Source organism: Lissotriton helveticus, chromosome 9, assembly GCF_964261635.1.
Source record: "Lissotriton helveticus chromosome 9, aLisHel1.1, whole genome shotgun sequence".
Taxonomy (NCBI): Eukaryota; Metazoa; Chordata; class Amphibia; order Caudata; family Salamandridae; genus Lissotriton; species Lissotriton helveticus.
The window spans coordinates 646,996,265-647,010,901 of NC_136070.1; the positions used below are offsets into that span (position 1 = coordinate 646,996,265).

General features: G+C 41.6%; 1 long non-coding RNA gene across 1 annotated transcript; it reads right to left on the minus strand.

Moving 5' to 3' along the window:
* Positions 1-11,690: 11,690 nt before the first annotated feature.
* LOC144782899 (uncharacterized) lies at positions 11,691-14,251 on the minus strand. The gene is made up of 3 exons (XR_013601303.1): positions 14,153-14,251; positions 12,892-12,999; positions 11,691-11,714 (listed from the first exon to the last, which is right to left on the minus strand). It is a non-coding gene; the product is annotated as an uncharacterized LOC144782899 (long non-coding RNA).
* Positions 14,252-14,637: the final 386 nt, after the last annotated feature.

The window sequence follows — 14,637 nt, forward strand, 5'->3', positions numbered from 1 at the left end:
TTTTGTTAGAGGACTGCTGCAATATTCCATGCTCCTGCTGTCTTTGACGTTTTCCAGCCTTTCTTACTCTTTCTTTGCTAGGCATCCTAAAATCTTGAAATAATCTGCAGTTGAATCTGTGGTAAAATATAATAAAAAATGTTATTAACCACTATTACCCAACAGTAAATTAATAACAGTCATCAAAAACTTAACACACTACTTAAGTATATAATATACTGAAGCCTATCTCCAATTTTTCACTGAACAGGACTCATCTCTTCTTAACCTTGGATAAACCTCACCTACTCTGTGTCCCCTGCACATAATTAAATGTAAAGGGGCAGATTTATATTAACTAGCACATCCCCAGGGATGCACCAGTTAACGTGCACCGCTGCTCTGCCACCCACGGTGTGCCGCATTTACAATCAGATAGGACAAAGCTACATCAAAACCCTGCGCCTGCTTGAAGCAGGCATAGATCTTGACGCAGGTAGGCTGAAAGCTAAAGCAACAACTAAGTGTCGTGTGCAGAAGTTACAAAAAAGGAAAAATGGCGTTTAAACCAGTAATGAGACCATGCTAACGTAATACAGAGTAAAAATATCCAGGATCTACATCAGTTTGGGGTTCACGAACCTGGCAGGTACAAGGCACTGAGGCTTTCCACCGTGCATGTCTCATCCCAAAACATATGTTGTTTGTGAATGAAACAATTTCCCAGACCAAATGCTTTGGATTGGCTACTTCTAAAAAATTAAACACCCCTACTATCCCGGAGTTAGAGGAATACGATGGTTGGAGTAATTTTACTCGTTGTCTATTAAAGATTTACAGGCCCTACTCCGTAATTCTTCCTTTAACATTTCCAGTATAAATCCAAAAGGTTGACTGCTTTGGCAACGTGCCTTATCCACGGTTTAATAACGCTGCCTTTTGCTTTATATAAGTTTTCAAATTGTATGAAATATATACCAATAGGTCGTTATTAACCTTTAGGTAGTGGTTTTCTTCATCAAGTCTGGTCGCTTCCATACACATACAGATTTTCAAAGATGATCAAGAACTTTATCTGAATGGAGAGGAATGCACTGAGACGCCAGATCATTCACTAATGTGTAGGCACAGACAGTTACACGGTTCATGCAACAAACACCGACCAAATATGGCTTGCGTGTTGCAAGGCACGCCAGTTCCTGCTATCATCCCCACGTTCAAGTTCTTGGAAAATGGTAGTTATTTGATGCTCAATAATGAAGATTGTTCTGGGTTAATTAAAAGTATTCATTTTATCGTAACAGTAAATGAACGGGTTATTTGCTGCAGAAATGTTCTATTTCCTCCCACACATGAACATAGGGAGTTTTCAATCTGGCCACAAATACCAACCTTGGGAGCACATTTCAACAGCATGGCAAGAATAAGAGCTCTTTTGTCTCAGAGAGAGGTGGCCTTGAGTTCGGCCCGTGAAACTTTCGTGCTTCACATAGCGAACACCCGTACAGAGGTGCAGACCCTTTTAAATACAGATTCGACTTTGCATTTCAGCAAGATTACCCATTCATTTCCATGCAGCAGGAGGCCCATAGGAATGAAGGTGCAATTTGCGATTAGCAATTACCTCATCGCAAATTACGAATTTTTCCGACGGTGCAGGGGTATCTCAAGAACACCCTGCTGCACCCCTGAAAAAAAAATTTGGGGTCATATGGCGCACATAAATTTTGAAAACATTCCTTTACCTCAAAAACGATTTTCAACTCATAATTTGAAAACACTGCACATGGGGAAATGACTTAAAATGTCCTTAAGACACATAAAAGCATTTTTTGATTGCCTTTGCAGCATGTTTCAGTCACCTTTAACATGCCTATGTAACGGAAACATTCAAAATCTAAATTTGCCATGCACAGGTGGGAGCATATTTACAAGCAATTTGCTCCACAGACAAACTTCTTACATTGAAATGGGAAAGACTCTCAATTACCTTATAAAGAAGCAGACACCATTATGTCCTTCTCATCAATATTAAAACCATTGCTTTTTCTCAAAAACGATTTACAAGTCATAATTTGAAAACACTCCACAGCTCCTATGCACATAAAAGCCCTGTCAGTACTAATACTTCACATTTTCTCCAATTACAATTTCTCAAACAAACAAAATCTATTTGTGAAACACTTGAGACAAAGCAACATTTGAAAAACACAACTTTCTTCATAATTTTCTCCTTAAAGCACACTATTTTCTATCTAAATTAAAGAAATTTTTTCTCACCTTAGCAAATACTTTGAGTTTCAAAACAGTCTCAGAAACACACCAATTTGTCTTCAGCAGAGCAAAAGGTATGCACTCCAGAGTCTGCAGCTATCAAAAGCACAGAAATGCTGTAATTCCTCACACAGATCTCTCATGTCACCCAATCAAAACTCTTCCCTCACTTTTTTTCAAAGCAAAACCCTTCCCCCCTCTGCCCCCTCTCTGCTTTTTCTGCATAGCAACCACCTCTTGCAAGACCTCTCACACAACAATGTTGCAATTGAACTCTGAACTCTCAGTGCACCTGCATATCCAAAGCATTCTTTCATTTAATGATTTTTTCTTCGCCACTCAAAATACATCTTTCAACGAACTCATCCATGCACACTAACTTTCTGTTTTCAGCAATCAAAATCCACCAATCACTCTTACTGCTTCATTAACACAGAAACTCCTCATTTTTTTTCATTTTACACTCTCATTTTTTCAACTGCCATTTCATTGCCACACTTCATCTGACTGCAGGAGAACCTTCTCTCGCCATGTTTTCTGTCTGGATTGTTGGACATAGCTACATCTATTGGGCTCAAAGGTACGCTGAAAACAGGAATTTACCTAACCTCAATTTACAAGATGTGGAAATTAAGTGGTTTGGCCACAGAGGATTAAAATGTCACCAATTGATACCATTGGTGAAAACCTTTATGCATTTGCCAAAACCTGACCTGTTAATTGTGCACTGTGGAGGTAATGATTTGGGCACTTTGACTGGGGTAGGTCTGGAAATGCTTTTAAAGGACACCTTTGAGCAATTGATGGCACTTTTTCCTCAGACTGCCTTGGTATATTCAAATATATGCCAAAGACAGAAATGGAGGTGGTCGAACCAATTTTGTCCACAAATTGAGAAATCGAGGAAGCATGTAAACAAATCTGTTTCAGCTTACATGAGAGACCATGGAATGGGCTCCCTGTACAACAATAACTTGCGTTACTACATGCAAGATATCTACAGAGGAGATGGAGTTCACTTCTCAGATGAGGGCAACAGAGTTTTCACTCTGAATTTAAGAATGTGCATTGGTACCTACTTATAAGTACCTAAATGTACCATAAACCCAAAAGCTCTTCTCAGAGCTACCCTACATCTGATCACTCACAATTATTATTGTACTCTAACTTTTTTCACTAATTTTCAAGAAAGTACGCTCCCCAGAACGCTTCCCGGTTCGCGAACCGAGCGCACTCCACGCAAAAAAACTAAAAAAACGGTATATATTTTTTTGCCCTGCGAGAACCTTTCAAAGCCTCCACATCAAACCTAGGGGGTCAGGGACGATCTACTATGCCCCCTTATGGTCATTTGCCCCTTTGCTTTGGCCTCCTCTTGTCTCTCGATCCTACCGAGAGACAAGATGGCGGCCGCTACGGACTGTTTGGAATGTTTACAGACGCCGAAAAACCAATCAGCTTCGCAAACCTCCGTAACGCGAAAAGTACGCGAAGCGGAGCGCTGTTACAGATATATATCTTTTTTTGAACGTTAATTTCTCAAAATCCACTGGAGCACATATATTGAGACCTAGCAAAGGCACATCGGGCTACCAGTCCCTACAATTTTGCCAAGTTTCGTGCAAATCCATTCAGCCGTTCGATTATTATTATTATTATTTTTTTTGCCCCGCGGGGCCCTTTTAAAACCTCCACATCAAACCTAGGGGGTCAGCGAGGATCTACTATTCCCCCTTATGGTCATTTGCCCCTTCGCTTTCGCCTCCTCTTGTCTCTCGATCCTACCGAGAGACAAGATGGCGGCCGCTACGGACTGTTTGGAATGTTGACAGACGCCGGAGAACCAATCAGCTTCGCTTCACAAAGCTCCGTTGCGCGAAAAGTCCGCGAACCAGACCGCTGCCTGGTCCGCGCTTACAGATATATATCTTTTTTTAAACGTTAATTTCTCAAAATCCACTGGAGCACATATATTGAGACCTACAAAAGGCACATCGGGCTACCAGTCCCTACAATTTTGCCAAGTTTCGTGCAAATCCATTCAGCCGTTCGGGCTAAAAGTGAGGCCAACCGCCCTATGGAAATTAACATGGGAAAAACGCGTTTTGGGACCCCCCTTTTTTCTCGGCCCCCCCTTGACGAACCCCCCCCAAATTTTCAAAGGCTGCTCAGAAACAAAATGTGCCATTTTCCTGAAAATTTCAGCCAATTCCGTCCACAAACGGCAAAGTTATTAGACATAGAATTTTCAAAAAACCCATAGAGAAAAAATCCTAACTATATATACCTACTGGCGACCGCCAGTAGGTAATATGTATATATATATATATATATATATATATATATATATATATATATATATATATATATATATATATATATATATATATATATATATATATATGTGTTGTATTGATTACTAAACACTCTCTAGTAATCTCTTTATGAGATTACAGAGCCAGGTACACAACATAAACACGATAGAACTTAAGTAAATAGCACAATACACAATGGGCCCAACGGGGAGACCAAACTATATATTAAGAAAGTGGTATAAGAACCACGACTTGACTGGACACAAGGCCTAGAGCCTGTAGAATCGCCGGGACCCCAAGGAACCACCCAAAGTAGTGATTCAGGGGACCCATGGGCGACGTGTGCAGTGAGAGAACACAGCTGCGAGCTCCGTTAGCTTCTATGGGGAAAGTCACGTCGAAATTTTAAAGTTTAAGGACACTTAGGAGAGGACTTTGAGCAGACCCCTTTAGACTTAAGGGGTTCTAGGGCCAACACCCACAGGTGCACCGGAGAACTCAAGTTACCTCACCCAGAGAAGCCGGGTGCATAGGTGTCAAATGGTGTCAAGAATTGTTGCTGTTTTCAATGGCGACCTGCGGCAAAGTGCTGCTGCCATGAAGAAGGAAAGTGTCCAGTGTGATCCAAGCCTGGATTGAAAATGTGAAGAACCTGAAAGCAGAGGGGACAGAGTCTGGGTCACTTGCCAGTGAACAGGGGCATAATAGACGAGGCCCACCGATGTCGGGTGATTCAGGTGCGAAGAGGTGAAGCTTGACTCTGCAGCAACGAGGACCCGGAGGCATAGACGATGACCAGGAGCTGGATTTGAGCTGTCCCACAAAGCATGTCGATGCTCGATTGAACACAAGCCTTAGCAACAGCAAAACATGCAGAAGGAGAAAAGATGCTTCGGTGTGGATCAGCAGGGTCCAGGGGATTCACCAAGTGATTTAGAGTCAGGGCACATCTGGAGCAACCAGGGAAGCCCAAGTAAAGTTAAAGTTGCCTTCTCAGGGACCCACAGGTCGACGAACCAGGGATCGTGAAGGTACCTCGAGAGAAAACACAAAGGGTTGGCTCACTGAACACTCGTGGTGTGTAGCCCAACAATCTTTTGTGGAAATGCTGCTCGGGGTCTGGACTACAAGTAACCCAAAGCACAGCCTCAAGGATCGCCAAGAAGCATATGCACTTGCAAATGTGCATGGTGTCCAGGGGTTCCGGTTCCACTGTCCCCACGAGGGCTACGGGTCTCGGCCTTTCTGAGAGCTCGGGTTAGCCTCTGGGAAGTCTGGAAACCCACCTCCTGTATTGCAAATTCTTTGGAGTCTGGAGGGAGCTTCGGAGATGTAAACCGGTCAGATGCGTCTTTGGTGCCTACCACGCAGGGGAGTAACTCCTTTACTCCAAGGGAGATTCTTCAGTCATCTAGTGTCATGTAGATCGTCGAAGTTCCAGGATTCAGTATCAGAGTTTCGTCCAGGTAAATCTAAAGTCCTGTAGTCAGGGGCTCCTACTTTATACCCAAGGAAGGGGTGAGACAAACTCTGGGGACCCACCTATGGGAGTGTTTGGGAAGAGGGGTGGCTACACTTATTTTCTTTGTCCAGTTTCACGCCAGAGCAGGGGCTGGTAGCCTCTGCAACTGGTATGAACTGGGCTATGCACGGGGACACCAAATGTGCCCCGAGTGCAGACTTCCAAGCACTCTTGGAGTGCACCTGCACAGACCCAAATACACTAAAGCCTGTCTGGGAGGTGGTTACACCTCCCTGTGACAGTAAACTTTGAATCCAGGCCTCCCCTGCCAAAGTGTTGTCCCGCAGCAGGAGGCCAGACTCCTGTCTGTGGCTGCAGCATCCATTTTGTGATGCCATGGTTAAGGAAAGCTAGTGCCGGGTAGCCCGGTGCCCCACACTAGTGGTTCTACCATGGAGAAATCATACCTCCCACACCAGTTACTGGTGTGGAGGTATGATTCCAAGGTGTTTTTTACCCCAAAAACCACATGGTCCTTTGAAGCCACGAGGTTATACCGCACTTAGGAGTATATGGTCTAGGCTGCATCACTAGCAACCCCGGAAGATAGATTCTGAAGGCTAAAGACGGGCTCTGTTCATGCATGGGCACCCTCTCACACCAATCCCAGCACCCTGCCTTCAGGATTGATAAGGCCTGCCATAGGGGTGACTGATAGGTACATATGTGTAGTAATAAGGTAGATATAGGAAACCTATATATGAGTAAGGGGTGCATACACCACCTTACACAGGCTGGTGTAGCCGGCCTGTTATGTCATTTTGGAAGGCTTCCCAGGGGTGGTATAATACATGCTGCAGCCTCTGGGAGGCCTCTGGGGTACCTATGCCCTGGGTACATAGTATACCATATAATAGATATTTATGAGGGTAACCTAGAATCCAATCTGGAGTATATCTAAAGTACATGGAATCAATACATAAGAGAAACCAGACAGGCTGGGGACCTGGTTAGCAGGTTCCCAGCCAAACTAGGTCAAAAACCATCAAAACACAAGGGAAAAAGTGGGGGCAACCATGTAGTCAGATTCCACCTTCCTACAAGGAGCACAATAATAGCACAGTGGAGTGTGATGACCTCATCAAAATACAATTAATGTGACTGTCTGGGAATTAAAAAGGAACCAAGTAGTAGTGGGATGACAAAGGGATGAATAGATAAAGCTATTATATGGCCATCACAAGGTTGAACTGGAACAGTGACAGAGTGATAATTCAGACGAAGATAGGGAACACTGATCATGTGCCAAGCCGACTGCATAATATGAACATACTGATACTTTAAAAAGCAGTGGGTAGAGCAGGAAGAGAAATATTGTGACAATCCATGGAAAAAAAGAACTTTGTGCTACTGTGACTATTCTGGGGACAAAAATAGATAGAGTTCCCGATTACCAATTTGTGGCTACATTTTTAGCCGTGTGCAACAGCAGTCAAATATTTGAGTAATGGATTAATCACAGCAGAGCCTGTAATTTACCTGAGTAAAACATGGGGATACACTCTGATACATACAAGGACTAGGTGCAGTAAGTACGTAATTTTCAATTTTATGAGTGTCAACTTGGGCCAAAGAGGTTATTAATGCTGCTGGTAGATATTACATTCCAAGAAAATGTTGTGTACCCAGTACGGCTTCTCCCCCTCTGTGCCCAATCATAATCAAGGTCATAGAAAGGATCATAATCCAGAGAAACAATAGAAATATGGTGAAAATATTGCAACCACGTAGCAGAACAGCACTATGAAGGGTGAATTAAATATCTGCATATTCTCACTCAATGACTGGTTATGGAAGAAAACAATGAGTCAAGAGTCATGTGTGACATTCATTAGCAAATAATCCTTACTGAAACAAGGATGCATTTCCACTGTGCCAAGTCAAAGGTTCTTTCCGTTGAAGCTGAAATAGCAGTTGGAAAAAAAGATATATAGGTAAGTAAAGGTAAATGTCAAGACGCATTTTAAAGGCCATGGGCTTACATACCAAGCACTGGCAGAAGTAGAAACACAAAATTCAAAGTGTGAAAAATGTGTCTGTTGGTTCAGCCTCACCTAGTATTTGATTGCAAGGCCCTCACTTATTCATGTGCACTTGATGTTACTCTTAACTCCTTAAATCAGTGTATTACTTCTGCCCTTAAACATTTCGGCTGTCAGGTGCAACTGTGATCACAAAGGGGATCACCATCATAGTTCAGAGTTAAAAAGTGCATACTTGCTCTAAAATTACATACACATAGACAAATACTCTTTTACTATATCCAAGACCAAAATGATTTTAACACTTCATAATTCACTTAAATGAAATTATAGTAAGTAATATCTACCTAAAAACACATTAAAACACTTCGGCATGATATCTGGTATACACAGGCTGAAATATGTCTTGTGTTTCAGAAAACAAGGGTGTGCAACCTAACAGTAATACATATCAATTCATTATTACCACCGTAATATAACCAACTCTTCTTAATGTCCCTCACTTTGAAATTCTCACATAGTAGAATACAGTTATACAACATTTAAAACATTTCTTTTAACTGCAACTAATGGTTGAACCAGTGTCCTAACATTTTCCTACATATTACTTGCGGTGAAATACCCTGTTCAGCCTTACTCTTCATGCAAACAATGTTATGCCTAAGTTGGCTAATCTATCCTCCCATGTACCCTGACTAATACCTGCTTCTAATATAAAAGTAGAGACAACGTTTGGTATTAATAAATGTGTTTTGTATTGAAGCCACCTGTGGTCTTTTTTCAAGTTCAATAATTTCAAAGAAGTGGTGATATTACATTGTTAAAATAAGTCACAATTGAAATATAAGACCTGTTGCGGATCTGAGAAGTGTAATAATCATGATGGCCTTGGATATATTGAAGAAGTATTTTTTCTATGTTCATGGAATCTTTGAGCAAATGTGCACTTTAAAACATGGATTCAAGAAACCGCTTCTTTATGTGATCAAGCTTGCGTCTGACAGCTGAACCACTTCATTGCAGAAGCTTTGTCACTAACTGATTTTTAGCAAACGATTGCTGTCAACATGAGGAAGGAACACAGAACTTGCATGAAGCTTCTGTCTATGTGGTTTGGAGTATGGCAGCAGCCGGCTACAAAAAATGACTGTGTGTATTTCTTTCTTTTTTTTTTTTTTGTTGCTTACTTATACAGACCTCCTCATTTGCGGATCTATTGTGTCATATCAAACACATTCTCTTCTGTGCTCCACAGCATTCACAATGGGCCAATCAGCCCTAGGCTAACTTCACTGAGTGATGACATTCTACTTTTACACAAAGAGTATATTCACACCCAAAGTATTTTTCTTTAGTTCCAGGGACTACTATGGGAATGTGGACTTTTCAAGACCAAAACAATATTTTATACTTTAGACAATATGTTTTTTATCTTGGTTAGTACCTGACGTCTCTTCCCACAAAAAATGTTTTACAAAAACCGTTAAAAAATACAAGCATGACAAAGCCTAAAAGCTAGCAGCGAACACCAGAATTATAGGCTTTGTCCATGCTTGTTTAAATGCCATTAGTGCTTGTTTAATTTGTGTGCTCACTGGCTCATGCTTTGGTGTCTTACCTTCTAAATATGCTATCAGGGGCGGAATCTTCATTTTTGCGAGTCCCACTAGAAATGGGTAGTTTGCAGGAATCAGGTGCTCGAGAAGAGCCAACACCGAGGTTCCCCTTTCGACATCCCATTGGGGATTAGAAGAAATTACCTGAAAATCCACAACAAAGTATTCAAAACGTGATCATTTCATCAGGTCTTATTCTCTGGGCTTTACAGTATCTGTAAATGCTATCTTGTTTTCTATACAATCCACATTTTGGCTGTTTCTGTACAATGTAAGCAGTATGTTGTACTGATAAGCAATTGACTGGAAATAAAACCATCAAATTCATATGCATAAAAGCTGAGTTGAATTCAAGATCTTCATGGGCAAGTTGTATAGAAATGCCAGCAAATAACTTGGGAAAAGGGATCTGGTGGAATGTGGTGGGGGTGGTATGTGATACTCACTAGTAGTCTGATGAACAGGCTGCGCATTGGAAGGCCTTTAGCTGTTTAGATACAAAAGAAAGAAGCTGTGTCATACTCACGTCATATAATACTGAGTAACACTTGCTAAAGAAAGATATATGGCTGATGAACACACTTATGACACATAGTTGTACCTGCAAAGAAGAGGGTGGGGTGATGGGTGACATTTCATTGATGCTCTAGAGGTCATGAGGATACTTTGAGATCACTGCAGATACTGGCAAAGGTCCCCTACCACTAAGGTTGCTGCTAGAGTTGTAAGGTGCCTTGATGTCCTATGTTACAATGTTACCCCTCCCACCCCCAGTTGTCAAGGAATGACCTAAGCTTTCATGCACAGATCCCCACTGCAGCTGTCATTGCAGGGCAAAAGTCTTCATTGGGATAAGCGAGGATGCCGCAGGAGCTGTGGACCTGCTTTGCATCCTGAATGGACCATGTCATTCTGTGACAGCGGATACCCGTAAGAAAATAGGACTCCAGAACATGTTCTTGCATATCCATTTTCTAATAATGTTAATGACCGGTGAGGCAGGCAATATAGGGGCACATATTGCCTGTTCTCTTCTGCTTACGACCCCGTAACACAGGTGACAAAGAAATAGTCTATGATACCATCTGTCCAGGTCACTTGCACGTTAGCAACACAGCCAATGGAAAACTGAGTGAGGAGAGCTAATTGGAACCCTGGAAATGCAGCATGCAATTACAGGTACTCACCCACAGATGCAAATCTTCCTCCTAACCTTGGAGTCAGTCAAAATATTTTTTTTCACTTACCCTCATTGAGCAGGCATCCTTGTGTACCAGGTCCATAAGTCAAGTGGGGGCCAATTACTTGTATTCTAGTCTGGATCTGAGGTCCAAAATGTTGAACCAGAAACATTGCAGAGAAAAATATAATAACTAAAAGTAACTCCATGGAGGAATAAAATACACCCCTGTTGCTGTCAACAAAATTAAACGCGTATAAATAGGTACCATACCCAGAAGGGTCTGATCAGCATACCAGACAGAAGTAATTCCAAAGAGAGCAAAAACACTCCAAGGTATGCAGAGGAGCATTAGAGGACTGAGTAGCCTCACATAGTGTGGAAACCTGGGACAGTTGACAGGGGTTGAGAGCATTAACCAGATGAAGAGATGAAACCAACAGGAAAGTAACTTTATGGCTGGCAAACTGCAGAAAGTATGTAGAGAGCAGCAACATTGGCACAGATACATATAACTCTAAAAGGAGAGCAGAAACTGTTATTTGAAAGAAGGACACCCACATGCTATAATAAATCAACCACAACTCCTGAGCTAATGGACTGATTTCTTACCTCATGCCATATCATGACTATGTAAGAGGTGATCTGGGGAGCTGAGGAGGAAGCATTAACCACCTTCAACGATCAATCCCACAATATCAATGAGTGGGATGCATAAGACTCACCACATTTCTGAAAGTTGATGCTTGCTCGTTTATCCACAACAAGTAGCATCTGGCACAGAGCTGGCACAGATGAAGTATAGTCCTCTTCCAGCATGGAGCTCAAAATCTCTTTCCAAAATTCCTGCAAGAAAGACCGGCAAATGCGTTATTTGTATCATTAGCATTTAATAAGGCTTTATTTCCACAGATAAACAGTCATTCCCGGTGGGAGGGTTTTTGGCACCTAAGGTCATGTGTCATTTTCTAGGTCCACCTCTCCTGGAGATGGGGCTACATTTAATTCTTACCCTTCCTTATACCATTCCTTGCTGATGGTGTCCAAGGCAGATGCCTAGTATTACACTCAAGTAGCACCAACCCTGTTTAATGCTACAATCTGTGGCTCTGCATCCAAAGAGAATGAAGACATTATTTGCAGAAAATGTGTGCAACATTTACTCTCCAAAAAATCCTGCAAGTGAGCTGAACTTTGCAAATGATCTCATTATCTGCTGTTATCTTCATATAATTATCTTTATCAATGTGCCAGAGTATGCAAAGCCATTGTTGGGAATGAAAGACCCTGTTGATGTGAAATATTGGTGACTGATGCATCATGGAGCAGATAGCAAATATTAGATGCAAATTGAGTAGCAATGTTTTGCAATATCACTCATGTACCATTCAGTCTCATTTCAAACTGGTTATTTAGAAGAATGCAAAACCTCCTGCCTCATTAAAATGAATGAGGTAGGATTTGATTAGCAATCTTCCCCGAATGCTGCAAACACTGGGAATGAGGACCGCATGGGACAGCAGAACTCCATCCCAGCAGCAGAGGAAACAGCCTTTACATCGCGTCTCGAACCACGCCGTGCTTAAAAACGTGGTCCAAACCACGAATGCATCTTTACAATGCTTCCTTTTAAAAATGAAAGTCATTACAACAAGTGTTGGACTTTAAATTTAACACTTTCCCTACTTTTGCGCAGAGTGGAGTCGGAATAGTAAATTGTACTATTCCAAAGTCCAGCGCTTTCCCTAAGGCAAGTCATCGTAACAACTTGTGTGGTAAAGGAGTGCATTTTAAACACGCATTTGTGGTTCAGACCACATTGTTAAGGCAGGCGTGATGAATGCCTGCATGGTTCCCACATACAACCCTGTAGCAGAGGGAGCTTTACTAAAACATGCTTGTATGTGAGTTGGAGGATAATTAAGATCACCTGGGAAATCAGGACTCGCTGGATATTCTGCAATTTCTATTTTCTACACTCCTAGTTAAATGTCCCCCCTTGTTCCACATCCTTCTCACTTACCTCATCAGTATTTCTATGGCGTAATGCAATTTTATTGAGGAACTGAGAGATTTGAATGCAGATGGTCTCTTCCTCAACATCAGACTCATGATCCATGTGACTAGTACACTGTGAAAATATGGAAAGCAAGAGAAGTAAAGTAACATGTATTTTCACATTATTTTCACTATGTTTTCTCTCCTTACGGAGGGACAAGAGATATGAGAGTCAAAACATTACAATTTCCTAATCCAAGTTGCAAGCCAAAGAGAATCTCTTGGATTAAATTCAAATGTGAAAACAAAAACAATCACCTCAAACATGTAAATAAAAATGTATACATGAGGTTATGCTCTCATGCTCTGCTCTGTATTATTATTCAGTAATTTGGCAGGGAAGGGTATAGCATTCATATACAGCAGATATATTGGTGGACTCACTTATAATATGTAAGTGTCTGATACATGGGACACTACACCTGAGACATTGCACCTCAGGCACCTCAAGGTAGTCTCTCATCCTTACCACAGGGATTGGGCTGCTCATGCACCCTGCCCCCACCGCTTGATGAGGAAGTATGTGCTATATTATGGGACTTTTTACTCTTAATAAGGACAAAAGAATACCAGGAACTACATTTTTGGGAGACAATGTTGATATGAAATATTGATTTGAAGTATATTTGTGCTACTTTCTGCAGGATTTGGTAGTTTGCCCTGTCAGGCATTTGAACAGTAAAGAAGGGTATGTAACAGGATAATACACTGTCAGTGACATCATTTAAGTGCAGTAGCGGAATGCCCTTGTGCCTTGCCCAATCACTGTAGAAGCTCTGGTAAAGTCTAATGGTCAGTTGCCTTTCATAGACTGGATTGTGTGGTAGGCCTCTGCACTGACTGTGAGCACTGCTGGGATCCTGTGCCATTCCCACGGTGTCTGAGCATTTTAATTTCAGGTGCAAATGTAAGCAGATAGATGGAGCAAGGGAGACCTTTAAAGCGAGGGAGGGTGAAAGACATACTGGGGTGGTAGTGGGGAAACATTAGGCTCAAATGGAGAACATGGAATGTCAAGGCGGGCCTATGGGAACTAAATAGAGGGACACAAGGTCTATATTCCACCACCCGGGGCAAATATGGAACACTGCAGATCTATATTATATGACATAGGAGCTTCATCGGGGCACAAGGGGGCTAAAAGGTTCCCTTATTTATTTTTGACTGACTACGGTTGCTGTTCCCTAACACATTCACTTAAACAAATATGTACATCTACCACTTACTTTCTCTTTGGTGAGGAGGTTGTACTTTTTGAGCACATATTCAATCACAGCTCTTCCGTTCATATCATAATAACCTTTGGATGTTAAACCGGATATTAAACCTAAAGTAGCAAGAATAACCTATAATAAAAAAAATGGTAAGCATGTTTAGTGAGAATCCCTTTTGGCATATAAATTGGATCAAATCCCACATTCTGGTGAGGGAGCAGCAAGGGAGTGTGATGAAATCATACAATCCCTCCTTCCCTTTTGTTCACAGAGGATAGAAAGATACATTTTGTTATGTGTGGAAAGCTAGTACCTGGATGCAACCTTTATAAAAATATTGGAAAAGGGTTATTAAGACACTATGAGAATGAAACTGGAGTCAATTTAATTTAACTGTTTTTACATAGTGTCTGACCGAAGTGAAATTGAGGAAATATTCAAACATTCCAGGTAGACTACACCTTCAATAGGTGCCTGGGACTTGGTAAAAGATTGCA